This window comes from Trichomycterus rosablanca, chromosome 10, assembly GCF_030014385.1.
Source record: "Trichomycterus rosablanca isolate fTriRos1 chromosome 10, fTriRos1.hap1, whole genome shotgun sequence".
In the NCBI taxonomy this organism is placed as follows: Eukaryota; Metazoa; Chordata; class Actinopteri; order Siluriformes; family Trichomycteridae; genus Trichomycterus; species Trichomycterus rosablanca.
The window spans coordinates 37649692-37677374 of NC_085997.1; the positions used below are offsets into that span (position 1 = coordinate 37649692).

The 27683-nt window shown below is 44.4% G+C and overlaps 1 long non-coding RNA gene across 1 annotated transcript in view; it reads left to right on the forward strand.

The window, feature by feature from the left end:
- Nucleotides 1-2489: 2489 nt before the first annotated feature.
- The window catches only part of LOC134322033 (uncharacterized), a 46092-nt gene continuing 20898 nt past the window's right edge, over nucleotides 2490-27683 (forward strand). The window contains exon 1 of the long non-coding RNA XR_010013951.1: nucleotides 2490-2601. This is a non-coding gene — a long non-coding RNA (uncharacterized LOC134322033). The remainder of the gene's footprint in view (nucleotides 2602-27683) is intronic.

A 27683-nucleotide genomic window follows, 5' to 3' on the forward strand; every position in this document is an offset into this window, starting at 1 on the left:
TAAACTGCTTCCACATTTCAGTAGGTTAATGTGTGTGTGTGTGTGTGTGAGACACCCTGGCGTGGAGGCTTTCAGGTTTACTCACTCCCACCTCTAGAGTAATTTCAACAGGCAATCCACCTACTGGTATGTTTTAGGGTGGTATAAGGAAACCGTAATGCCCCTGCTCCAATCAGACCCCACCCTCCACATAACACAGAGAACACATGTCAAACAACTAACAGACGCTGACCAGAAGTAAGGTTTGAACCCAGGACTTCAGGACCCTGGAGTTGTAAGGTGTAAGGAAGCCTATATAGACGTGGGAAGAACATGCAAAACCCCAGACAGACAGTAACCAGACGTTAGGATTGATTAATGGTCTTGTTCCGCCTTGTTTATTATTTTTGAGGTTTTTTTTAGGGCAGTTGTAGCCTAGTGGGTGAGATACTGGACTAGTAACTGAAAGGTCGCTGGTTCAAACCCCACCACTGCCAGGTTGTCACTGTTGGACCCTTGAGCAAGGCCCTTAACCCTCAATTGCTTAGACAATATGCTGTCACAGTACTGTAAGTCTCTTTGGATAAAAGCGTCCGCTAAATACAAAAAACGTAATTGTTCACATCAATCTCATGACGATGTTCCTCTGATCTTCTGGTGGAGCGCTTCAGTAGCGTATCTCAGACACGTCTGTTTGATGTCGACCTGTTCCTCGTTGATGCTCTCTTTTTAAACCCTAATCTCTAGGTGTTAAAGGTCATCAAGGGCTGATAGGGAGCTGAACGACCTCTAATTCAGACCAGACCGGATTCTGCATTCATCTCCCAAGGTTCCCTGCACAGCGTCAGCAGCGTCCGTGTCCAGATTAGCCGCCCTCGTCCCTGGAACCCTTTCAGCGGGGCTCATAAATAAAAGGTGTTTGTTACAGTACGTCTCCAAATATAGCAGAGTGAATATGAAACCACACTATCTAGGTCAGGCTGCTACTTTAAACAAGAAGAAGTGTTTAGAGTAAATACTTTCACACCAACTGTCACTCTGAATGAGATGTGAATGTCAGCGGCTGTGACTGAAGCTGATTCTCATGATCAATCACGTCCAGAATGGTACAGCAACAGGGTCTTTATGTGAAATATCACCTGGGTTACCCCCCACTGAAGTGACAGTAGTGTCCTAGTCTGATAAGATCCAACTGGAATTTAGGACTTGCCTCCCAAAGCATGTCTGCCAGAAAACACTGGGCACAAGGCAGGAATACACCCAGTTACTTACACCAGTGGTTACATTAGAGCAGCCAATCCACCTACTGCATGTTTTTGGGAGGTGGAACAAATCCAAAGAGCCTTGTCTTGTGCCCAGTGTTGTATCCTAGTCTGATAAGATTCTAGTGGAATTCAGGACTTGTCTACTAAGGCATGTCTGCCAGATCCAGACACCATTTGTACTGTAAAATATGGTGGTGGTGGCATCATTTTCTGGAGATGCCACCACCTCAAAGCTGTGGGCCCATGGGTTTACATCTCACCTCTGGTCAATGTCTGTAAGAAATTTGGTATGTTCTTGCTGTGCCTCATGCAAAAGCTTGACTGGCTGCTTTAAACTGATTCCACCTTGACATGAACATAGTAATCAGCAAAGACTAGTTAGGTGGGTGGCTCGGTGGGTGGCTCGGTGGGTAGCACTGTAGCCTCACAGCAAGGAGGTCCTGGGTTCGATCCCCAGGTGGGGCGGTCCGGTGGGTTCTTCCCGTGTCTGCGTGGGTTTCCTTCCACAGTCCAAAAACATGCAGTCAGGTTAACTGGAGACACTGAATTGCCCTATAGAAGAATGTGTATGGGTGTGTGTGTGTGTGTGTGTCTGCCCTGCGATGGACTGGCGCCCCGTCTAGGGTGTTACTGTGTGCCTTGCGTCCATTGAAAAGCCGGGATAGGCTCCAGCACCCCTCCCGCAACCCTGATTGGATAAGCGGTTAAGACAGTGAGTGAGTAAGTGAGTGACTAGTTAGGTGAGACTAGTTACAGATCAGCTAAATTATGGATTTATTTACATGAACATATTAATCAGCGAAGACTAGTTAGGTGGGCGGCACGGTGGCTCGGTGGGTAGCGCTGTCGCCTCACAGCAAGAAGGTCGTGGGTTCGATCCCCAGGTGGGGCGGTCCGGGTCCTTTCTGTGCGAAGTTTGCATGTTCTCCCCGTGTCTGCACCGGTTTCCTCCCATGGGTGTGTGTGTGTGTGTCTGCCCTGCGATGGACTGGCACCCCGTCCAGGGTGTTACTGTGTGCCTTGCGCCCATTGAAAAGCTGGGCTAGGCTCCAGCACCCCTCCCAGTGAGTGAGTGAGTGACTAGTTAGGTGAGACTAGTTACAGATCAGCTAAATGATGGATCCTGACCAGGGTGTAACCGCACTGTGCGTTGGAAACCCTGAAGCGCAGTAATGTCTCCCTCTAGCGGCCGGGTGAGTGTAGTGCAGTCTGAAGGCTTCAGCTGGGCGGTTGTTATGGAGAAGCTTTCACCCCGCTGAGTGCAGACATGGAGCCGCTATAACTCTCACACACCGCCGGGACCACAGCGCCGGATATGCGCCTACCTGTTACCTAGTCTGCAGCTTCAGCGCAACAGGTTCGATTAAAACTCTTTCTGACCTTTCTTGCGCTGTTTGCACAGTTTGTTCTGCTGAACTGCGCTTAAACGCTCGGGTTACCGTTACCGCGACAGGTCTCTTACCTACAGGCTAAGCTAGTTAGCTCGTCTGGTTTGGAAAGTTATCGGACAAAATGTGCACAGAACCGCGACTTTGGTCACTTTTACAGCATTAATAATTCAGCCATAGTGCGAATAGTGTGCTGACACGCGGTTTACATACTTACCTGCGAATTAAAGTTTTCATTCATTTTTAAACATCCTGTCAGACCCGAGTTTTCTCTTCCCAACCGTTTTGGGCCAGATCCCGCCTTCTTTGTGGTCGGATTGGCCAGCGTTGATGAGAGCCCCGTTTGTCATTGGTGGACTGTTTTTTTGGGCGCACCTGCCAGCCAATCGCATTAGAAAGCCGTGTTTTCCGAAAACGGTTGGGAAACAAAATCGAAGGCGTAGTGCTGAACGCAGCATTCAGGTCAAGTTAAATAACATAAAATAATAATAATAATAATAATAATTACAAAAAATAAAATTGTAAAACAAGTGCAGAAAAGTTGCTGCTGATATTCGGTCATTTAAATTCTGTTTATGCTTTTAAATATGAAAATATAGCGTTTTATTATGATGACAACTTTGCTGTGACAGATTAAAGGAAAATGAAAGAGAATAGTTTTAAAGTCAGTATTAATATGTTATTAATATTGTGGAACTAATTCCCCTTCTGTGGCTCTTTTAATCGTCTGTAATGATTTTCCTCCACCCTGTAATATTCATATGGGCACAGAGAAGTCAACAAGTCACTCATTTCAAGATACTCGAGGCCGCTGTGCAACCGCAGAACATAGAACATCTTAATTCATGTCATAAATGTCTAAAATAAGGACACAATCTATGTTTTGTAGATTCTTTCTGTCTGAACGGCTGCAGAAACCATGAAAATTATACATGGACCTGATCAGAAGATAAAATAGACAAGACACAATGAGCAGAATCAAACGTAATATGGATCAGGCCTTAAAATTCAGATCAGTCTGTTTGTTTTATATATAAATGTTTTATATATTTGATGTTTTTATACTCTCAGATCCCTAAAGTTTTGTGCTTGTGGCTTGTAAATCATTTATATATTAATAACCCCCCCTCCCCCCCCCCACACACGTTCACCTGGATTCCTGGTAATCTTACATCAGCTCACAGTAAGATAAAACACGCCGACTGAGGTTAATGTGGTTTATCTTCACGTCTATTACAGAGGAGATGGAGAAGGTCACGTGATTAAACCGACGCAGCACTGATTTCACAATCCGCCGTCTCAGTCGAAGCACCGGCGACGTGCACGGCCGCCCACCGTCCCGATAGGTTTCAACCTACAGATAAAACCGAGTGATCTTGAGCTTTTGGACCGACCAGGAGCCGAGGGTCCGGTTGTATCATAGCGTGACGTGGTTTCACGGCACCTTATGACCAGGATCCGACTAAGGTCATTAACGATAATGATAGAACCTTAATAGTTGAATGTAAACCTAGAACATCCAGCGACGGCGCGAGGCTTCACGTTCCGTCTCGGATATGAAAATTCTCGTCCGCGTTCCTACCCCCCCTCGCACTGCGTCCACAGAACTGGTTGTTAGTTTTCCAAACTCGGTTACAGGAGTCGTGTTTGTAGTAGGGATGCATCGATACCATTTTTTTCCCAACCGAGTACAAGTATATGTATTTTTGTACTCGCCGATACCGATACCGATACCTATTTAGAATGATGCAATCTGGAGCGTTATGGAATAGTGTCGTTTTTAGTGCGATGGAACAGTGGATTTGTTCCTTTGAGTACACGCACTGAACAGAAACCAACATAAAACCAACATGGAGCAGTCAATGAATTAGAATTATTTGAATTATTTCACGCTACACGATCTATCACCAACTGGAATCGCAGGCGAGCTTCTCCGGTCTCACAAATACCGTTAAAAAAAAAAAAAAAAAACACGTGAGAAGTGACGAGAAGTTTAATGATACCACGTCCAAAAATGCACGTCAACAAGCAGCGAGTGATGAAAGTGTTTGTGCGCTGACGTGATGAAATCAAGAAGGAAAAATAAATGAATATGAGTGGATCTGGCAACACGAGCAGCATGGATCGTTCTGTAGTGAGTTGGAGGTTAATAAATATTTTTGCAATGTTGGTGTTTTGTTGTTATGTTTTGTAGAGAACGATCAGGTCAGAAATACTGTAAAACGTGTGTGTGTGTGTGCTGATGTATTCTGATATAAACTATATTATCCCCCTGTCCCACCTGTTTACACTCCTCTCCTGCGTTTCCCCTCGCACCGTATCCTGCGTTCTCATTGGCTGTTCGACGTGTCACTCGTTCCCAGTCGCACATCTGAGATCAGATATCCGACGCGCTAGAAAACTCGAGCGCTCGCCGAGCCGGTCGGATCGAGTTGTCGGATGGTTCACGCTTATGCCAAGTTCACACTACACGACTGTCCAAGTCGTCGGGTCGCTGTACAGTTCACACTGCACGACTGAATCTCCTGCACTCACTCGGGAGTCTTTCAGTCGATCCATCACCAACTGGAATCGCAGACGAGCTTCTCTGGTCTCCCTTTTTTTCTTTCTTTCTTTCTTTTTTTTTTTTTACAAAAACACACGTGAGAAGTGACGAGAAGTTTAACGATACCACGTCCAAAACTGCACTAATGCGCTGATGTGCAGCGTAAAATCAAAGAGGAAAAATAAATGAATCTGAGTGGATTTGGCAACACGAACAGTATATGGCTTGTTCTGTAGTAAGTTTTGCAATGCAGCGTGGGTATTATGTTTTGTAGAGGACGATCAAATCAGAAATACTGTAAAACGTGTGTGTGTCGGTGTATCCTGATATAAACTATATTAATTAAGCCCCTGTCCCCTGTCCTCTCCTGCATTTCCCCTCACGCTGTATCCTGCGTTCTCATTGGCTGTTCGACATGTCACTCATTCCCAGTTGCCCGTCTGAGATCAGATATCTGACGTGCTACAAAACTCGATCCGGTCGCCGAGCGCTCGGCGAGCCGGTCGGATCGAGTTGTCGGATAGTTCACACTTAGCGACTGAGAGCCGAGTTTTGATCGCCGAGCGAACGCCGAGTTGCTCCCGAGCCGGCAAATCTAGCGCCGACCAGCCGAAGATCAGGGCAAAAGTCGTGTAGTGTGAACCAGGCATAACGCAGCGACGTGCACTAGGCACACGGTATCGGACGTTTAGTATCGGAGCCTCGTTTGCGAGTACGAGTACGAGTTCGGGTACCAGTATCGGTACTCATGCATCTCTAGTTTGTAGCTCTGTTCTGACAAACCGATTGCTAACTGAATTGCCGTAGGATTGCTAGTATAAGAGACTTTTCTGTCCTGGTTGTGCTGGTATGAGTGGATCAGACACAGCAGCGCTGCTGGAGTTTTTAAACACCGGCCTGGCTCGCAGTTTCCGCTCTAATTCATCCCAAAGGTGTTCTATCTATCGGGTCGAGGTCAGGACTCTGTTCAGGCCAGTCGAGTTCTTCCACACCAAACTGGCTCATCCACGTCTTTATGGACCTTGTGCTTTGTGCACTGGTGCGCAGTCATGTTGAAACAGGAAGGGGCCATCCCCAAACTGTTCCCACAAAGTCGGGAGCATGAAATTGTCCAGAATCTCTTGGTATGCTGAAGCATTAAGAGTTCCTTTCACTGGAACTAAGGGGCCGAGCACAACTCCTGAAAAACACCCCCACACCATCATCCCCCCTCCACCACACTTTACACTCGGCACAATACAGTCAGACAGGTACCGTTGTCCTGGCAACCACCAAACCCAGACTCGTCCATCGGATCGCCAGACGGAGAAGCGTGATTCGTCACTCCAGAGAAAACGTCTCCACTGCTCTAGAGTCCAGTGGCGGCGTGCTTTACACCACCGCATCCGACGCTTTCAGAAGGATGAATATGTGAGGGTAACAGGACTGAGTGACTAAAACACGGATTTTAACCACATTATTCTACATTTCTTATAGAAAATAAAGATTAAAAACACACGCTGGAACCGGAGCTGGATCTCGAATACATCGTATCGAATCTCAGGTCTGCCTTGCCGGCTGAGGCCGAGCGGCCACATGAACGACGATCGGCCTGTTGTTCAGATATGGGCGGGACTGAGCCGGACGGGGTCTCTCTCCCATGGCTGGTGCAATTACGACCTCTGCGGGAAAAGAGTGCTGTCAGGGTGTGTCTCTCCGTACACAACGCTGAGCTGCACTGCACTCGTCAGAGTGTAGGTGACGAGATGCATACGGCTGCTTCTCGCATGTCGGAGGGGGGCGTGGGTCAGCTTCGTTCTCCTCAATCAGAGCAGAATCAGGGATCGGCATCGGTGGAGAGGAAGCGTGACGCAATTGACGGATTTCTGACCGATTTTACTCTCATATTTCATTATAAAGTGTCGTGTTAGAGAGTTGATAGATGATGATAGATCCTAAATTCGCAGTTAGATGAATGTGCAGGACACGTCGCTCAATTAAAAATGCATTTTAAAGTTAATTTTCATAAACATTTATACATATAATGTCCTGGGGATGAGAATGACACTGAACAGTGAACTGTGATTAATCTGAAGACTGTTAGTAAGAAACTCTTATCTGTTCCAAAACTATGTGAGAATCCTAAACGTAATTGAAGGGAGTTACTGTAAGGAAGTGAAAAAGGAGGAAAAAAAATCATCTTGAGATGGAAGGAGAGGAAAACACTCAGGAATGTTAAACACAGATAAAGAAGCTATGCTAACGAGTGGAACGTGGACGTGGCTGTTTCTTCCCTCGAACAGAAACTGGTGCACAGGCTAGCCTTCCTAAAATATAGTTACAAAACAATGACTAAGACATGTCAAACGATGAGCCAGAACATTAGGACCACCCCTGAGTCATGTTCTTAACCCTTTAATGGTCTCACTTTATATTTTCTTTATGCATTTTCTCCCTTTTTAGCGCGTCCAATTCCCCGATTGCGTCACGCTTCCTCTCCACCAATGCCGATCCCTGATTCTGCTATGCATCTCATCACCTACACTTGGACGAGTGCAGTGCAGCATCAGCGTCGTGTACGGAGAGACACACCCTGAGAGCACTCATCATCGATCGCCGTCAATCGTCCGGCTTAGTCCCGCCCGCATCTGAACAACAGGCCGATCGTTGTTCACGTGGCCGCTCAGCCTCAGCCGGCAGGCAGGGCCGAGGTTCGATACGATGTATTCGAGATCCCAGCTCTGGTTCCAGCGTTCCAGTGTTTTTACCGCTGCGCCACCTGAGCGGCCGCACTTCATTTACATTTCTGTGTGGAGTTTGCATGTTCTCCCCGAGTCTGCGGGTCTGTGGGTTTCCTCCCACAGTCCAAAAACATGCAGTCAGGTTAATTGGAGACACTGAATTACCTTATAGGTGAATATGTGTGTGTGTGTGTGTCTGCCCTGCGATGGACCGGCGCCCCGTTCAGGGTGTTACTGTGTGCCTTGCACCCATTGAAAAGCTGGCATAGGCTCCAACACCCCCCTGCGATTCTAATTGGATAAGCGGACAGTGAATATGTTTACTAGTGCACACAGTGTTCTGTAATGAGCCTAAACACACAGGTTAGATAAACTGTTTAGTTAAAACCATCTACCAATGTTTTTTAGTTTCACACGTCAACCACGGAGTAAATACGGCCCAACAAGATTATTTAAATACAGTTTATTGTTACCCAAGTATTTACACTCGAATCATAAGGATGTTGGATCGTCTCAGCCCTCGTCGGACGGCACGGTCGGGGCTGCGATCCTAGCGACGCGATCCTAACGGGAGGTAATCGGAGACGTCCGGATTGTAGGAGCGAACTCCCCCGCGAGTGAAACCTCCGAGTCCTCAAAGCGCTCCAGATAACAGCAGCTCCCGAATGCAAACGAGATGCAAACGTTCCGTGGGTGTGGTCGGTCGCTCCGAGCAGCAGCCTTTCATTCAGCATTCAAATAATAACTGCTGCCTCCAAACTGGAAATGTTTGGTTCTCGATCTACTGTTGGTTCTAATAAATAATAAAAGAGTGTCGATTCGCTCCTATAATCCAGACATATCTGATTATCTCCCGTTAGAATCGTGTCGCTGGCACCGCAGCGCCAACCGCGCCATCCGACGAGGGCTGGGCTGTCATAAGTACATAGAATATAAACAGTTATAATCTCAGCACGTATATAATGAAGGTTTTGATACTATAAGCTTTACTCGGCCCCACAAAATGACACAATATATGATGGAATCAGTACGCGTGATTTAGTACAGTTATATCTATATTTTGTATTGTTTATTTAATACTTAAGTATTATATAATTACTAGAGATGGACCGATCGGGGTTTTTGGCACCGATTCCGATCTCCAATCTCCTTTCAGGGACATCGGCCGATAGCCGATTCCGATCGGGGGAAGGGGGGGGGGTAGCATTAAATAAAATAAATAAACTTAAAAAGAGCCTCACAGTGAAGATAAACCGGAGCAGCGCGCGCGTGTGTGTGTGTGTGTGTGTGTGTGTGTGCGCCTTTAGAAGAGACGCTTTGTTCACAGTATCGCTATAAGTGATTCATTGATTCACGAGTCGATTCATTTTTCGTGAAGCGTAAGTTTCTCTTCTCAGTTCTCTCTCCGTGTTTACTGTTATTAATTAAATGTCGTGGTTTTAAATAAACACCAGCTACTACAGAACATTCTGTGTGACTCTCTTACATTAAAAAGCTTCATTAAACTGTTATTACCACAGATCTGTAACCGACCGTCAGACTCGTTCCGTCTAAGGAGCTAAAAGTTCAGCAGATGATCCTGAACTAATGAATTTGGTAATGAATAAACTTTTGCCTCTGATTGGCTCTGTAACGTTTTCTGTTCTCATCTACATCACAAGTAAGAACCGCTCACGATTTACCAAAGTGAACCAGGAGTTTATATAACGTGCTGATAGAATCGACTCAGATGTGACCGGGTTGAATGATCTTTTTAAAGTAAATATTACAATCAGCAAAATGACATGGTATGTATGATCCACAACGTTAATGATGTTATTTTAGGTCGTGAAGAGCTTTCACTGTGGTTTCTGTACGATGGTTGATGAATGGTGATGTGATGGTTGGTGCTTCGTAGCTCAAAGTCTGGATCGATCCACTGAGCTGTTAACTTAACGTGATCTTTATATATCACACCATCGGATCGGCTACTTTTAGGAAATATCGGCCGATCGCCGATAGCATAGTTTGATTAAAAATCGGCCGATACCGATTCATAGCCGATCGATCGTCCCATCTCTAATAATCACCCTTAACTATCTCTTTAACAAATAAAACCACGTTTACAAACTCCACTGTACAGCCTGACCACTGGTCTGTTGTAGAAAAGTGGACGACTTTAAATCTCTCCACTTCCAGTTCACTCATAACGCCGGTGTAGCGACTAACATGAGGTAAGACAAACCTGGAATCGAGTGTTTTAATTATGGCTCTGAAAGCTTCTTTCTCGACTGTCGATAGAGGAATCGTGTCCTCGCGTATGTAGATCGTTACTGCGCTTGTAATGTCGTCGTTTGTAACAAGCCGTGCAGTATAAAGTGTTTTAGTCTGTTCTAAACTGGCGAGTTCTTCCGGTGCATATTTGGTCTCCCTCTCTTCATCCTCCTTCTGTTTTTGTTTATTTTCTTTCACCATATCGAGGAAACCTCTCATCGTTATTTATGCTAATGCTATCTGGTTAACAGGTGAGTTATCTAATCTGCACGGCTGTTTTGTTACCTATGTTACGGTAAGGTGTGGCGGTACATGAAAAATCCATACGGTATGAGGAATCAAAAACGATATACCGAATGTACCGCCGTACCGCCCAGCACTAGGTTCATGACACTCCGGGGACACCAGCAGCTTCATATACATGTTTTCTGCTCGTCAGTGGCATTTTTTTGAAACAAAAACAACATAGAAATGTCTTACATATTGAGCACTACAATTACATTTTACATTTTCTGCATTTAGCAGACGCTCTTATCCAGAGCGACTTACAGAAGAGCTTCCATAGTGAACATTTCATTTCTCAAGTTCTAGTAAACAACAGTCGAAGAACACAAATCTGCTGAAACCTGTTAGAACCAAAGTTTTTTTTTTGTTGGAAATGGAAGAAAAGTGTTAGTAAGTAAGTACGAGTCAGCTTAAGTTCTCAGTAAAGAGGTGATGAAGGTTTTTAATCGTTTTTTAAAGACAGCAAGAGACTCAGATGTTCGGTCAGACAGAGGAAGTTCGTTCCACCACTACACAAGACATTAAAGAAAAAAACAAATATATATATATATCAGTGTTTCCTCTAGAATCACCCCCCCCCCCACACACACACACACAACCCCATCCGTCATCTATGGACGTGTCACAGTGTAGAGGCTGTGAAACCGCTGTTGCGCTGTTCTTTCATATTTTAAAAGTTCATCTGATTAAATTTTGATATTTTCAAAGCGATGAACTGTGTGATATGAGGCGGTGAAAGTGCTCTAAACAGTACGAACAACGCTTAACGTGAAAAATAAAGCTTAACGTGACTTGTACTAAAGCAATGACCGATGAATGGGCAGTACAGAGCGCTTATAACCAGTACAGAGCGCTTATAACCAGTACAGAGCTCTAATAACCAGTACAGAGACACTTATAACCAGTACAGAGCGCTTATAACCAGTACAGAGCACTTATAACCAGTACAGAGCGCTTATAACCAGTACAGAGCACTTATAACCAGTACAGAGCGCTTATAACCAGTACAGAGCTCTTATAACCAGTACAGAGCGCTTATAACCAGTACAGAGACACTTATAACCAGTACAGAGCTCTAATAACCAGTACAGAGACACTTATAACCAGTACAGAGCGCTTATAACCAGTACAGTACAGAGCGCTTATAACCAGTACAGAGCTCTAATAACCAGTACAGAGACACTTATAACCAGTACAGGGACACTTATAACCAGTACAGAGCGCTTATAACCAGTACAGAGCGCTTATAACCAGTACAGAGCTCTAATAACCAGTACAGAGACACTTATAACCAGTACAGAGTGCTTATAACCAGTACAGAGCGCTTATAACCAGTACAGAGCTCTTATAACCAGTACAGAGACACTTATAACCAGTACGGAGCACTTATAACCATTACAGAGCGCTTATAACCAGTACAGAGACACTTATAACCAGTACAGAGCACTTATAATTAGTACAGAGAACTTATAACCAGTACAGAGCTCTTATAACCAGTACAGAGCGCTTATAACCAGTACAGAGCTCTTATAACCAGTACAGAGCACTTATAATTAGTACAGAGAACTTATAACCAGTACAGAGCTCTTATAACCAGTACAGAGACACTTATAACCAGTACAGAGCACTTATAACCAGTACAGAGCGCTTATAACCAGTACAGTACAGAGCGCTTATAACCAGTACAGAGCGCTTATAACCAGTACAGAGCTCTTATAACCAGTACAGAGACACTTATAACCAGTACAGAGACACTTATAACCAGTACAGAGCGCTTATAACCAGTACAGAGCTCTTATAACCAGTACAGAGACACTTTAAACCAGTACAGAGCACTTATAACCAGTAAAGAGCACTTATAACCAGTACAGTACAGAGCGCTTATAACCAGTACAGAGCGCTTATAACCAGTACAGAGCTCTTATAACCAGTACAGAGCACTTATAACCAGTACAGAGCACTTATAACCAGTACAGAGCGCTTATAACCAGTACAGAGCATTTATAACCAGTACAGAGCGCTTATAACCAGTACAGAGCACTTATAACCAGTACAGAGCGCTTATAACCAGTACAGAGCGCTTATAACCAGTACAGAGCTCTTATAACCAGTACAGAGACACTTATAACCAGTACAGAGCGCTTATAACCAGTACAGAGCGCTTATAACCAGTACAGAGACACTTATAACCAGTACAGGGACACTTATAACCAGTACAGAGCGCTTATAACCAGTACAGAACGCTTATAACCAGTACAGAGCTCTTATAACCAGTACAGAGCGCTTATAACCAGTACAGAGCACTTATAACCAGTACAGAGACACTTATAACCAGTACAGAGCGCTTATAACCAGTACAGAGCGCTTATAACCAGTACAGAGCGCTTATAACCAGTACAGAGCATTTATAACCAGTACAGAGCTACAGAGCACTTATAACCAGTACAGAGCGCTTATAACCAGTACAGAGCGCTTATAACCAGTACAGAGCGCTTATAACCAGTACAGAGCACTTATAACCAGTACAGAGCGCTTATAACCAGTACAGAGCACTTATAAGCAGTAATAACAGAAAGAAATGTAGTGTTTCTGTGTGGTACTGTTAGTAATCCGAGTTACGCTTCTTTTACGTAAAGCTTTTCCGATTCTCCCGAGCTGCAGAACCAGCACACAGGAAGTGAATCCAGTTAAACACAGATACATGTGGAGCTTCTGGACTGGATTTAATGGTTATTTCACACAGATGTTTGTTCGTGTCGTGGAACTTTTGTGATGTTTTATCGCTCAAGCCGAGCGCCGAGCAAATCGACTGTTTGAGTGATGCACTAAAGAAAACAACAACAAGGACAAACACGTCTACGTCTTCTCATCACCGATAGTTATCCGATGCTTTTGCATAAGGATGAACATCTGTAACAACAGCACACATGCTCACACATAATCTGCGCGGGTTGTAAGACTGACCGTCTGTGAGTGCTTTGGGACGAGGGTCATTGCGGTTTCATGTCATTATATAAATTCTGATGGAGCGGCGGCAATAATTAAGCAGCGGCGGGCCGCCAACGCAAAGTACATGTAGCGGAAACACTGTATATATAATAAAAAAAATAAAAAAAATAAAACAAAAATGGGGAAAAACATATAAATGAATAGCAAGAAAAAATACAATTAAGATTTTAAAAGAAAAGCAAAACACATACAAACATTAATACCTAGACAGAAACATTCAGCGATAACCAGTAAACCGAGCGACCAACCAACAAGTAGGATTAGTCTGGAGTGAGTGGAAGATCTGTCCCCCCCACAAACTGGAAAAATGGTTCCCATATCCTCTCAAATTAGTTTGAAAAGCCACTAAGCGTAAGTCTAATTTTCTCCAGCTTGAGAAACAGAAAAACATCCCTGATCCAGAGATCCCCCTTTTCCACCGACGCGGCACGGAGCCCGATCCGGTTCCCGAACTTGACTTTGAACCGGTTCCGTGTGTTTCCACCGGAAAAAAAGAGGTTCCAGACAGCGAACCAGCGGGCCGATCTGGCACCACGGAATACTGGGTCTTTCAGCCCGGACCGTGACGTCCGTCGGTGGGCGCGTCGTGTTGTACAGCATAGCGCGTTAGCAACAACGGCGTCCGCTGGGGGTCTCGTATGGAGCTTAATGCTGCATCTTTATCTTTTAAACTTCACCTGATCACATTTTGAGCCGGTTTGCCGCTGATATTTTCAAAGCGCCTTTTAAAAGATGAATTGTGTGATATGACGTGATAGAAGTGACCCGGACAGAACGAAACACGCTTAACGTGAAAAATAAAGCGTGAAGCTTTTTCAACTCCCAGAGCTGCATAACCACCACACATGAAGTAAATCCAGTTAAACACAGATACACGTTTTAATTTTAGAGTAGATTTGATGGTTATTTCACACAGATGTTTGTTCGTGTCGTGGAACTTTCACCGCTCGAGTCGAGCGCTGAGTAAACCGGCTATCTGCGCCGAGAGTCGCGGTGAAACCGAAGCGCAAAACGCTTCTCACGTCAATCAACTAAAGAAAACAACAACTGCGACAAACACGTCTACGTCTTCTCATCACCAACATCTGTAACAGCGGCACAAACGCTCTCACATGATATTACTGCTCTTAACTTTCGTCATGTAACGCCCACCATTGATGACGCTGCTTGGTTCTCAAAAACTGGTGGAAACGCGCGTCGGTTCTCTACAGAACACCAAGGTTCAGAGAAACCTGAACAGGACCGGTTCCAGAACCGGAAGAACCATGGTTTTTTTTGGTGGAAAAGGGGTATAGGAAGGAGGAGTTTTGGATTTCCGATTAATCACGATTACATTGTTTTTGGGAGTTGAGAGAGATTGTGACCGAGTAACCCCAAACGGCGCACACAAGGCGTTCGGTTCGATCTCCTCTCCAGTTATCTTTGACAGGGTGCCGAAAATCTCCGTCCAGTAAGTAAAGTGGGAAGGGCAAAGCCAGAACGTGTGTATAGGGTTCGCAGGAGCCTGCTGACATCTATCACATCATGGAGATACAGCCCTTTTAATAAGATTAATTTGTCTGACAAAAACTTTCCTTAATAAGTCTTTATCAGATCACTCACACGTCTTTTCACATTGTGATGATCTCTCTTCAGTTTTCGTGAAATATCAGTTGTTTTCATGTCTTCTGCAAGACTTTTTCATGCTTTGTATCTTCAGAAAGGTCTTTCTTCCTCACCATACTGCATGAGAGCTGTGACTTGCTTAATAACGTGGAACAATCTGTTTAAGTAACGTTCCCTTAAACCAAGATCAACTGGCGTTTTAATTAACGAACACGCCTCAGGCCAAGTTCGCACTGCACGACCGGATCTCTTGTAATCGGGAGTCTTTCAGGTCGGTGTGTATTTCACACTACACGACTGATCGGGGGTTTCGCACTACACCATCTATCACCGACTGGAATCGCAGGCGAGCTTCTCTGAAGTGACGAGAGGTTTAACGATACCGCGTCCAAAAATGCACGTCAACGAGCAGTGAGCAGCCGCTCAGGTGGCGCAGCGGTAAAACGAAACGCGCTGCAACCAGGGCTGGATTCTGAGAAGCGTGGTATCGAATCCAGCCTTGCTTTACCGGTTCGAAGCCGAGTGGCTATATGAGCAACGATTGGCCGGTCGCTCATGTGGGGGGTGGGACAAAGAACCGGATGTGGGTCTCTCTCTGTCAGAATGCGATTGCGTTCTCTGCCGGCTGATTGGAGGCGCTTACACAGAGATGGGAGAGGGTGCCCTTAGGGTGTGTCTCTCCGCATGCAACGCTAGGTGGCGCCAAACTCGTCGATGTGTGGGTGGCAAAGATGCATCTGGCTGCTGCTCGTGTTTCGGAGGGGATACGGGTTAGCTTCAATCACCTCCGTCAGGGCAGGGTTCGGCATAGACAGAGAGGAAGCACGATGCTAATTGAACAATTGGATGCCCGAAAAAGGGGAGAAAAAGGGGTAAAAATAAATAAATAAATAAATAAATAAAAAACAAGCAGCAAGCAGCGAGCGATCAGAGTGTTCGTGCGCTGATGTGCAGCGTAAAATCAAAGAGGAAAAATAAATGAATCTGAGTGGATTTGGCAACGTGAGCAGCAGGGATCGTTCTGTAGTGAGTTGGAGGTTAATTAATATTTCTGCAGTGCAGCGTGGGTGTTTTGTAGAGAACGATCAAGTCTGCGCTGATGTATTCCGATATAAACTATATTACGCCCCTGTCCCACCTGTTTACACTCCTCTCCTGCGTTTCCCCTCACCCCGTATATTGCGTTCTCATTGGCTGTTCGACACAGCACTCACTGCCAGTCGCACAACTCGGACCAGATATTCGACAAGCTAGAAATCTCGATCCGGTCGCCGAGCGAAAATCAGGGCAAAAATCGTGTAGTGTGAACCAAGGCATAAGACTGATACCAGACATGTAAAAATATATGAGTAATAAAACATGCAAACACTTTATTTTAAAAACTAAAACCTAATTGTTTATTTTATTGAATTCATATTAATATTTCACTTGCATAATAATTTGGAACACAGTGTGTATATATATATATATATATATATACAGTACTGGTCAAAAGTTTTAGAACCCCAATTTTCCCAGTTTTTATTGGAATTTATGCAGTTTAATGTCTTATTGTACTCTGAAATTAAGACATAGAACAAAAAAACAACTGAAGTTAAAAAAATAAATCATGGAATTAATTTATAAACCAAAATGTATTAGAAAAGTTTGATTCATTAAAGTAGATACCTTTGGCAGATAAAACAGCCGAACACACTCGTGGCATTCTTTCTACAATGGAAATTAAATATTCTTTAGAAAGTCCTTCCCATAAATGTGTGGCACATGTGGGCTGCTTTGCTTTCACTCTTCTGTCCAGTTAATCCCAAACCAGCTCGATGGGGTTTAAATCTGGAGACTGTGCTGGCCACTCCATGTTTTCAAGCTTACCATCTTGTTCTTTTTTCCTAAGGTAGTTCTGGCATAGCTTGGACTTATGTTTTGGGTCATTATCTTGCTGTAGGATGAACCCCTGACCAACTTACGCGCATCCCAGAGGGTACTGCATGGTCACCGACCCTGGATCCAGCAAAACAGCCTCAGACCATCACGCTTCTTCCTCCATGTTTGACAGTTGATGTCACACACTGAGGAACCGTCCTTTCGCCTACTCTACTCTAAGGTTTCAATTTTGATTCATCAGTCCCATCAAACCTTCTTCCAGTCTTCAATAGTCCGTTGGCGGTGTTTCATGGCCCAGGCAAGCCTCTTGTTCTCATTCTGACGTCTTAGCGATGGCTTTCTTGCTGCAACTCAACCTGTCAAACCTGCAACTCGAAGTCGTCTTCCAGTGAAGTTTCAATAAAAAAAACTGGAAAAATTGGGGTGTTCTAAAACTTTTGACCAGTAGTGTATATACAGGGTGTCCCAAAATTCACGCAAGATTTGAATTTTTTAAGAAGAGATTAATTAAAAAAGTCAGGGAGACTGGATCAATTAGTGATCTTAGACACTCCGGCCGTCCTTCAACAAGTCGTTCAACACAAAACATCGAAGCAGTTCGTGAGAGTGTTGCTGAGAGTCCAGGAACATCAATTCGGCACCGTGGTCAAGAATTGAACATTTCCAGAAGCTCTCTACAGCGTATTCTCACGAAAGATTTGCATCTTCATGCTTACAAGGTTCAATTGAGTCAAGAACTGAAGCCTACTGACCACCCACAGCGAAGAGAGTTCGTCGAATGGATTTTGGAACGACAAGTGGATGCCGATTTTTCGAACGAAGTCGTCTTCAGCGATGAGGCTCATTTTCATCTTGATGGCTTATTGTTATAACCAATTATTTTTATGGTTTTCATCTGTAGGTCACATTTAGCCATAACATTAGGCCATTTACCCGATATGCTATTCCATACATAACCCTATACTGTATACTTTATGAATCAATTAAAAATTTTTAATTAAAATCCTGTGTTCTCTATCAAAATTACTTCTTGCGTGAATTTTGGGACACCCTTTATATATACAGTACCAGTCAAAGGTTTGGACACACCTTCTCTTCAGTGGTTTTTCTTGATTATTGTTATTTTCATAACATTCAGTAAGACGTCCAGACTATGAAGGAACACGTACGGAATTATGTAGTGAACACAAAAATGTTAAACAAACCGGAATATGTTTTATATTTTACCAGCTCTACCTCTGCACAACACGACTGATGGTCTCAAACACATTAAAAAAGCAAGAAATTCCAGAAATTAACTCTAGACGAGGCACAAACGTTCATTGAAAACCGTTCCAGGTGGCTACATCATGAAGCTGATTGAGAAAATGCCAAAAAGTGTGCGAAGCTGTCATCAGAGCAAAAGATGCTACTTTAAAGAATATAAAATATAAAACATATTCTGGTTTGTTTAACACTTTTGTGTTCACTACATAATTCCATCTGTGTTCCTTCATAGTTTGGACGTCTTCGTTATTAATCTACGATGTTGAAAATGAAAAAAAAATCAAGAAAAACCACCAAAACTTTTGACTGGTAGTGTATGCCGCTCTAACAGGTCACTATACTGTGGGAATTTGTGCCCATTCAGTCAAAAGAGCATCTGTGGATGAGAAGACCCGACTAGCGATCGACAAAACATCGATGGTTTATTAGTCGTCATGACCTTGATTGAATTCCTTTCTTCTTCCACGCCCTCGCTCGTCATGTTTCATGTATCTGCTGATCATGTGATCATGACCTCCTATTCCTGCCAGTTGTGAAGCTTAAAACAAGGTCAATCACATTCCTCCGTTAGCTGGAAGCGAGCGAACCTCACGCCCTTGTTTTCTGGAGTCCCTGGCACGGCGCTCAGACTCGGGAGCTATCTTCACACACGCCCAAACCCGCCATCCAGACGCACCGAGATCCAAAAATTACGGCCGTGCGATGCTTCGGAATCATGCCAGTAGGTATAATTAAAAAAACTGTGGAGACGAAGGAGCTGAGCGAGGAATATCGGAGCTTAGCGGGTTGAACCGGCCGTTCAGGTTCAGCTTCTGATCGTGCAGTGAGTCAGATTCACATTCACTATATATATATACAGTGTATCACAAAAGTGAGTACACCCCTCACATTTCTGCAAATATTTCATTATATCTTTTCATGGGACAACACTATAGAAATAAAACTTGGATATAACTTAGAGTAGTCAGTGTACAGCTTGTATAACAGTGTAGATTTACTGTCTTCTGAAAATAACTCAACACACAGCCATTAATGTCTAAATAGCTGCAACATAAGTGAGTACACCCCACAGTGAACATGTCCAAATTGTGCCCAAATGTGTCAATATTTTGTGTGACCACCATTATTATCCAGCACTACCTTAACCCTCCTGGGCATGGAATTCACCAGAGCTGCACAGGTTGCTACTGGAATCCTCTTCCACTCCTCCATGATGACATCACGGAGCTGGTGGATGTTAGACACCTTGAACTCCTCCACCTTCCACTTGAGGATGCGCCACAGGTGCTCAATTGGGTTTAGTCCATCACCTTTACCTTCAGCTTCCTCAGCAAGTCAGTTGTCATCTTGGAGGTTGTGTTTGGGGTCGTTATCCTGTTGGAAAACTGCCATGAGGCCCAGTTTTCGAAGGGAGGGGATCATGCTCTGTTTCAGAATGTCACAGTACATGTTGGAATTCATGTTTCCCTCAATGAACCGCAGCTCCCCAGTGCCAGCAACACTCATGCAGCCCAAGACCATGATGCTACCACCACCATGCTTGACTGTAGGCAAGATACAGTTGTCTTGGTACTTCTCACCAGGGCGCCGCCACACATGCTGGACACCATCTGAGCCAAACAAGTTTATCTTGGTCTCGTCAGACCACAGGGCATTCCAGTAATCCATGTTCTTGGACTGCTTGTCTTCAGCAAACTGTTTGCGGGCTTTCTTGTGCGTCAGCTTCCTTCTGGGATGACGACCATGCAGACCGAGTTGATGCAGTGTGCGGCGTATGGTCTGAGCACTGACAGGCTGACCTCCAACGTCTTCAACCTCTGCAGCAATGCTGGCAGCACTCATGTGTCTATTTTTTAAAGCCAACCTCTGGATATGATGCCGAACACGTGGACTCAACTTCTTTGGTCGACCCTGGCGAAGCCTGTTCCGAGTGGAACCTGTCCTGGAAAACCACTGTATGACCTTGGCCACCATGCTGTAGCTCAGTTTCAGGGTGTTAGAAATCTTCTTATAGCCCAGGCCATCTTTGTGGAGAGCAACAATTCTATTTCTCACATCCTCAGAGAGTTCTTTGCCATGAGGTGCCATGTTGAATATCCAGTGGCCAGTATGAGAGAATTGTACCCAAAACACCAAATTTAACAGCCCTGCTCCCCATTTACACCTGGGACCTTGACACATGACACCAGGGAGGGACAACGACACATTTGGGCACAATTTGGACATGTTCACTGTGGGGTGTACTCACTTATGTTGCCAGCTATTTAGACATTAATGGCTGTGTGTTGAGTTATTTTCAGAAGACAGTAAATCTACACTGCTATACAAGCTGTACACTGACTACTCTAAGTTATATCCAAGTTTCATGTCTATAGTGTTGTCCCATGAAAAGATATAATGAAATATTTGCAGAAATGTGAGGGGTGTACTCACTTTTGTGATACACTGTATATGTTCAAGCCATAACATTAAAACCATCAGCTCCACTTACCATATAGAAGCACTTTGTAGTTCTACAATTACTGACTGTAGTCCATCTGTTTCTCTACATGCTTTGTTAGCCCCCTTTCACCCTGTTCTTCAATGGTCAGGACCCCCACAGGACCACCACAGAGCAGGTATTATTTAGGTGGTGGATGATTCTCAGCACTGCAGTGACACTGACATGGTGCTGGTGTGTTAGTGTGTGTTGTCCACTCACTGTCCACTCTATTAGACGCTCCTACCTAGTCGGTCCACCTTGTAGATGTAAAGTCAGAGACGATCGCTCATCTATTGCTGCTGTTTGAGTCGGTCATCTTCTAGACCTTCATCAGTGGTCACAGGACGCTGCCCACGGGGTGCTGTCGGCTGGATGTTTTTGGTTGGTGGACGATTCTCGGTCCAGCAGTGACAGAGAGGTGTTTGAAACCTCCAGCAGCGCTGCTGTGTCTGATCCACTCATACCAGCACAACACACACTAACACACCACCACCATGTCAGTGTCACTGCAGTGCTGAGAATCATCCACCACCTAAATAATACCTGCTCTGTGGTGGTCCTGTGGGGGTCCTGACCATCGAAGAACAGCATGAAAGGGGGCTAACAAAGCATGTAGAGAAACAGATGGACTACAGTCAGTAATTGTAGAACTACAAAGTACTTCTATATGGTAAGTGGAGCTGATAAAATGGACGGTGGTTTTAATGTGTGCGTATCTGTGAGCGTATCTTTACCCAGTGAAAGTTCAAAGGTCGCAGTGCTTACGGTTCTTCTGTCTGACGTGTTGATATCTTATCAGAACGGCTGTAAAAATTGTTTTATTAGATCAAAGAGGGGAATCGGAGCAGATTTGGGTTGCCAGATCTTCATCTTAATCTCCAATGTAAATTCATTCCTTTGTCGTCTGTTTTACCAGCTTTATCCTGGTCAGGGTTGCTGTGGGTCTGATTCATTGGGCGAAACACCATGTGCCACCCATCCAGTGCTTTGCTATTAGGGACATCATGTTTATTTAATATAAGACCGCCTGACCAGGCCTCCAAACAGGCACAGTTGGCAAAGCCTGAGGCAGGCGGTCGTCTGGGCTTCTTAGCCGCTGTACAACTGCGCCCTCTGCTGACTGTTCGAGGCGCTTGCACAAGCGGCGGGGTGATAGCCTCAGCTCTCCCTGACCAGGTGGCAACATCGTAGTTGATATTGGAATCGGGCCTTATTGACCACAACTGGTACATCTTCTGTGCTCGTATACAGTGTATCACAAAAGTGAGTACACCCCTCACATTTCTGCAAATATTTTATTATATCTTTTCATGGGACAACACTATAGAAATAAAACTTGGATATAAGTTAGAGTAGTCAGTGTACAGCCTGTATAGCAGTGTAGATTTACTGTCTTCTGAAAATAACTCAACACACAGCCATTAATGTCTAAATGGCTGCAACATAAGTGAGTACACCCCACAGTGAACATGTCCAAATTGTGCCCAAAGTGTCAATATTTTGTGTGACCACCATTATTATCCAGCACTGCCTTAACCCTCCTGGGCATGGAATTCACCAGAGCTGCACAGGTTGCTACTGGAATCCTCTTCCACTCCTCCATGATGACATCACGGAGCTGGTGGATGTTAGACACCTTGAACTCCTCCACCTTCCACTTGAGGATGCGCCACAGGTGCTCAATTGGGTTTAGTCCATCACCTTTACCTTCAGCTTCCTCAGCAAGGCAGTTGTCATCTTGGAGGTTGTGTTTGGGGTCGTTATCCTGTTGGAAAACTGCCATGAGGTTGAGTTTTCGAAGGGAGGGGATCATGCTCTGTTTCAGAATGTCACAGTACATGTTGGAATTCATGTTTCCCTCAATGAACTGCAGCTCCCCAGTGCCAGCAACACTCATGCAGCCCAAGACCATGATGCTACCACCACCATGCTTGACTGTAGGCAAGATACAGTTGTCTTGGTACTTCTCACCAGGGCGCCGCCACACATGCTGGACACCATCTGAGCCAAACAAGTTTATCTTGGTCTCGTCAGACCACAGGGCGTTCCAGTAATCCATGTTCTTGGACTGCTTGTCTTCAGCAAACTGTTTGCTGGCTTTCTTGTGCGTCAGCTTCCTTCTGGGATGACGACCATGCAGACCGAGTTGATGCAGTGTGCGGCGTATGGTCTGAGCACTGACAGGCTGACCTCCCACGTCTTCAACCTCTGCAGCAATGCTGGCAGCACTCATGTGTCTATTTTTTAAAGCCAACCTCTGGATATGACGCCAAACACGTGGACTCAACTTCTTTGGTCGACCCTGGCGAAGCCTGTTCCGAGTGGAACCTGTCCTGGAAAACCGCTGTATGACCTTGGCCACCATGCTGTAGCTCAGTTTCAGGGTGTTAGCAATCTTCTTATAGCCCAGGCCATCTTTGTGGAGAGCAACAATTCTATTTTTCACATCCTCAGAGAGTTCCTTGCCATGAGGTGCCATGTTGAATATCCAGTGGCCAGTATGAGAGAATTGTACCCAAAACACCAAATTTAACAGCCCTGCTCCCCATTTACACCTGGGACCTTGACACATGACACCAGGGAGGGACAATGACACATTTGGGCACAATTTGGACATGTTCACTGTGGGGTGTACTCACTTATGTTGCAGCTATTTAGACATTAATGGCTGTGTGTTGAGTTATTTTCAGAAGACAGTAAATCTACACTGCTATACAAGCTGTACACTGACTACTCTAAGTTATATCCAAGTTTCATGTCTATAGTGTTGTCCCATGAAAAGATATAATGAAATATTTGCAGAAATGTGAGGGGTGTACTCACTTTTGTGATACACTGTAAGTGGAACAGCAGGCTTTTGTCAAGGTTGCCGCCTTGTGCTGAAAGGAAATTAAATCTTCTATAAATAAGCTGCTGGAACTTGGATGACACTGTCCACAATCGAGCAAGCTTTGCGCTGCCATGGGGTTAGAGGCTCCACTTAAGCAATAAATGTGTGTGTGTGTGTATATATACAGTTGTGTGAGATGAAGCTGGTATGTGTGTGTGTTTCTCTTGGGGAGGTTAGATATGTGGGTGTGTGTGTTAGGGAGGTTAGATATGTGTGTGTGTGTGTGTGTGTGTGTGTGTATGTGCCTGGGTGGTAGGGTTAGGTAGGTGTGTTTGTGTGTGGTTGAATGTGTGTGTGTGTGAGAGAAAATGGAAGGTTAGGTGTGTGTGTGTGTGTGTGTGTGAGTATGAATAAATGAAAGGTTAAGTGTGTGTGTGTGTGAATAAATGAAAGGTTCAGTGTGTGTGTGTGTGTGTGTGTGTGTGTGTGTGGCTGGGTGTGTGTGTTAGCGAGGTTAGATAGTTGTGTGTGTGTGTGTGTGTGTGTGAGAGAGAGAGTGTTAAAGAGAGGTTAGATAGGTGTGTGTGTGTGTGTGTTAGGGAGGTTAGATAGGTGTGTGTGTGATGGGGTAAGTGTGTGTGTGTGTGTGGCTGTGTGTCTGTGTTAGGGAGGTTAGATAGGTGTGTGTGTGTGTGTTAATGGAAGGCCAGGTGTGTGTGTGTGTGTGTGTGTGTGTGTGTGTGTGTTAATGGAAGGCCAGGTGTGTGTGTGTGTGTGTATAATTGTGTGTGTAAGGGAGGTTATATAGGTGTGTGTGTGTGTGTATAATTGTGTGTGTAAGGGAGGTTAGATAGGTGTGTGTGTGTGTGTGTGTGTGTGTATAATTGTGTGTGTAAGGGAGGTTAGATAGGTGTGTGTGTGTGTGTGTATAATTGTGTGTGTAAGGGAGGTTAGATAGGTGTGTGTGTGTGTGTGTGTGTGTGTATAATTGTGTGTGTAAGGGAGGTTAGATAGGTGTGTGTGTGTGTGTGTATAATTGTGTGTGTAAGGGAGGTTAGATAGGTGTGTGTGTGTGTGTGTATAATTGTGTGTGTAAGGGAGGTTAGATAGGTGTGTGTGTGTGTGTGTGTATAATTGTGTGTGTAAGGGAGGTTAGATAGGTGTGTGTGTGTGTGTGTATAATTGTGTGTGTAAGGGAGATTAGATAGGTGTGTGTGTGTGTGTGTGTGTGTGTATAATTGTGTGTGTAAGGGAGGTTAGATAGGTGTGTGTGTGTGTGTGTATAATTGTGTGTGTAAGGGAGGTTAGATAGGTGTGTGTGTGTGTGTGTGTGTGTGTATAATTGTGTGTGTAAGGGAGGTTAGATAGGTGTGTGTGTGTGTGTGTATAATTGTGTGTGTAAGGGAGGTTAGATAGGTGTGTGTGTGTGTGTGTATAATTGTGTGTGTAAGGGAGGTTAGATAGGTGTGTGTGTGTGTGTATAATTGTGTGTGTAAGGGAGGTTAGATAGGTGTGTGTGTGTGTGTGTGTGTGTGTATAATTGTGTGTGTAAGGGAGGTTAGATAGGTGTGTGTGTGTGTGTATAATTGTGTGTGTAAGGGAGGTTAGATAGGTGTGTGTGTGTGTGTGTGTGTGTGTATAATTGTGTGTGTAAGGGAGGTTAGATAGGTGTGTGTGTGTGTGTGTATAATTGTGTGTGTAAGGGAGGTTAGATAGGTGTGTGTGTGTGTGTGTGTGTGTGTGTGTGTATAATTGTGTGTGTAAGGGAGGTTAGATAGGTGTGTGTGTGTGTGTGTGTATAATTGTGTGTGTAAGGGAGGTTAGATAGGTGTGTGTGTGTGTGTGTATAATTGTGTGTGTAAGGGAGGTTAGATAGGTGTGTGTGTGTGTGTGTATAATTGTGTGTGTAAGGGAGGTTAGATAGGTGTGTGTGTGTGTGTGTGTGTGTGTATAATTGTGTGTGTAAGGGAGGTTATATAGGTGTGTGTGTGTGTGTGTATAATTGTGTGTGTAAGGGAGGTTAGATAGGTGTGTGTGTGTGTGTGTGTATAATTGTGTGTGTAAGGGAGGTTAGATAGGTGTGTGTGTGTGTGTGTATAATTGTGTGTGTAAGGGAGGTTAGATAGGTGTGTGTGTGTGTGTGTGTGTGTGTGTGTGTGTGTATAATTGTGTGTGTAAGGGAGGTTAGATAGGTGTGTGTGTGTGTGTGTGTATAATTGTGTGTGTAAGGGAGGTTAGATAGGTGTGTGTGTGTGTGTGTGTGTGTGTATAATTGTGTGTGTTAGGGAGGTTAGATAGGTGTGTGTGTGTGTGTGTGTATAATTGTGTGTGTAAGGGAGGTTAGATAGGTGTGTGTGTGTGTGTGTGTGTGTATAATTGTGTGTGTAAGGGAGGTTAGATAGGTGTGTGTGTGTGTGTGTGTGTGTATAATTGTGTGTGTAAGGGAGGTTAGATAGGTGTGTGTGTGTGTGTGTGTGTGTAATTGTGTGTGTAAGGGAGGTTAGATAGGTGTGTGTGTGTGTGTGTGTGTATAATTGTGTGTGTAAGGGAGGTTAGATAGGTGTGTGTGTGTGTGTGTGTGTATAATTGTGTGTGTAAGGGAGGTTAGATAGGTGTGTGTGTGTGTGTGTATAATTGTGTGTGTTAGGGAGGTTAGATAGGTGTGTGTGTGTGTGTGTGTGTGTATAATTGTGTGTGTAAGGGAGGTTAGATAGGTGTGTGTGTGTGTGTGTGTATAATTGTGTGTGTTAGGGAGGTTAGATAGGTGTGTGTGTGTGTGTGTATAATTGTGTGTGTAAGGGAGGTTAGATAGGTGTGTGTGTGTGTGTGTGTATAATTGTGTGTGTAAGGGAGGTTAGATAGGTGTGTGTGTGTGTGTGTGTATAATTGTGTGTGTAAGGGAGGTTAGATAGGTGTGTGTGTGTGTGTGTGTGTATAATTGTGTGTGTAAGGGAGGTTAGATAGGTGTGTGTGTGTGTGTGTATAATTGTGTGTGTTAGGGAGGTTAGATAGGTGTGTGTGTGTGTGTGTGTGTGTGTATAATTGTGTGTGTTAGGGAGGTTAGATAGGTGTGTGTGTGTGTGTGTATAATTGTGTGTGTGAGGGAGGTTAGATAGGTGTGTGTGTGTGTGTGTGTGTGTGTATAATTGTGTGTGTAAGGGAGGTTAGATAGGTGTGTGTGTGTGTGTGTGTGTGTATAATTGTGTGTAAGGGAGGTTAGATAGGTGTGTGTGTGTGTGTGTGTATAATTGTGTGTGTAAGGGAGGTTAGATAGGTGTGTGTGTGTGTGTGTGTGTGTGTATAATTGTGTGTGTAAGGGAGGTTAGATAGGTGTGTGTGTGTGTGTGTGTGTATAATTGTGTGTGTAAGGGAGGTTAGATAGGTGTGTGTGTGTGTGTGTGTGTGTATAATTGTGTGTGTAAGGGAGGTTAGATAGGTGTGTGTGTGTGTGTGTGTATAATTGTGTGTGTAAGGGAGGTTAGATAGGTGTGTGTGTGTGTGTGTGTGTGTGTGTATAATTGTGTGTGTTAGGGAGGTTAGATAGGTGTGTGTGTGTGTGTATAATTGTGTGTGTAAGGGAGGTTAGATAGGTGTGTGTGTGTGTGTGTGTGTGTGTGTATAATTGTGTGTGTAAGGGAGGTTAGATAGGTGTGTGTGTGTGTGTATAATTGTGTGTGTAAGGGAGGTTAGATAGGTGTGTGTGTGTGTGTGTGTATAATTGTGTGTGTTAGGGAGGTTAGATAGGTGTGTGTGTGTGTGTGTGTGTGTATAATTGTGTGTGTAAGGGAGGTTAGATAGGTGTGTGTGTGTGTGTGTGTGTATAATTGTGTGTGTTAGGGAGGTTAGATAGGTGTGTGTGTGTGTGTGTATAATTGTGTGTGTAAGGGAGGTTAGATAGGTGTGTGTGTGTGTGTGTGTGTGTATAATTGTGTGTGTAAGGGAGGTTAGATAGGTGTGTGTGTGTGTGTGTGTGTGTATAATTGTGTGTGTAAGGGAGGTTAGATAGGTGTGTGTGTGTGTGTGTGTGTGTATAATTGTGTGTGTAAGGGAGGTTAGATAGGTGTGTGTGTGTGTGTGTATAATTGTGTGTGTAAGGGAGGTTAGATAGGTGTGTGTGTGTGTGTGTGTGTGTATAATTGTGTGTGTAAGGGAGGTTAGATAGGTGTGTGTGTGTG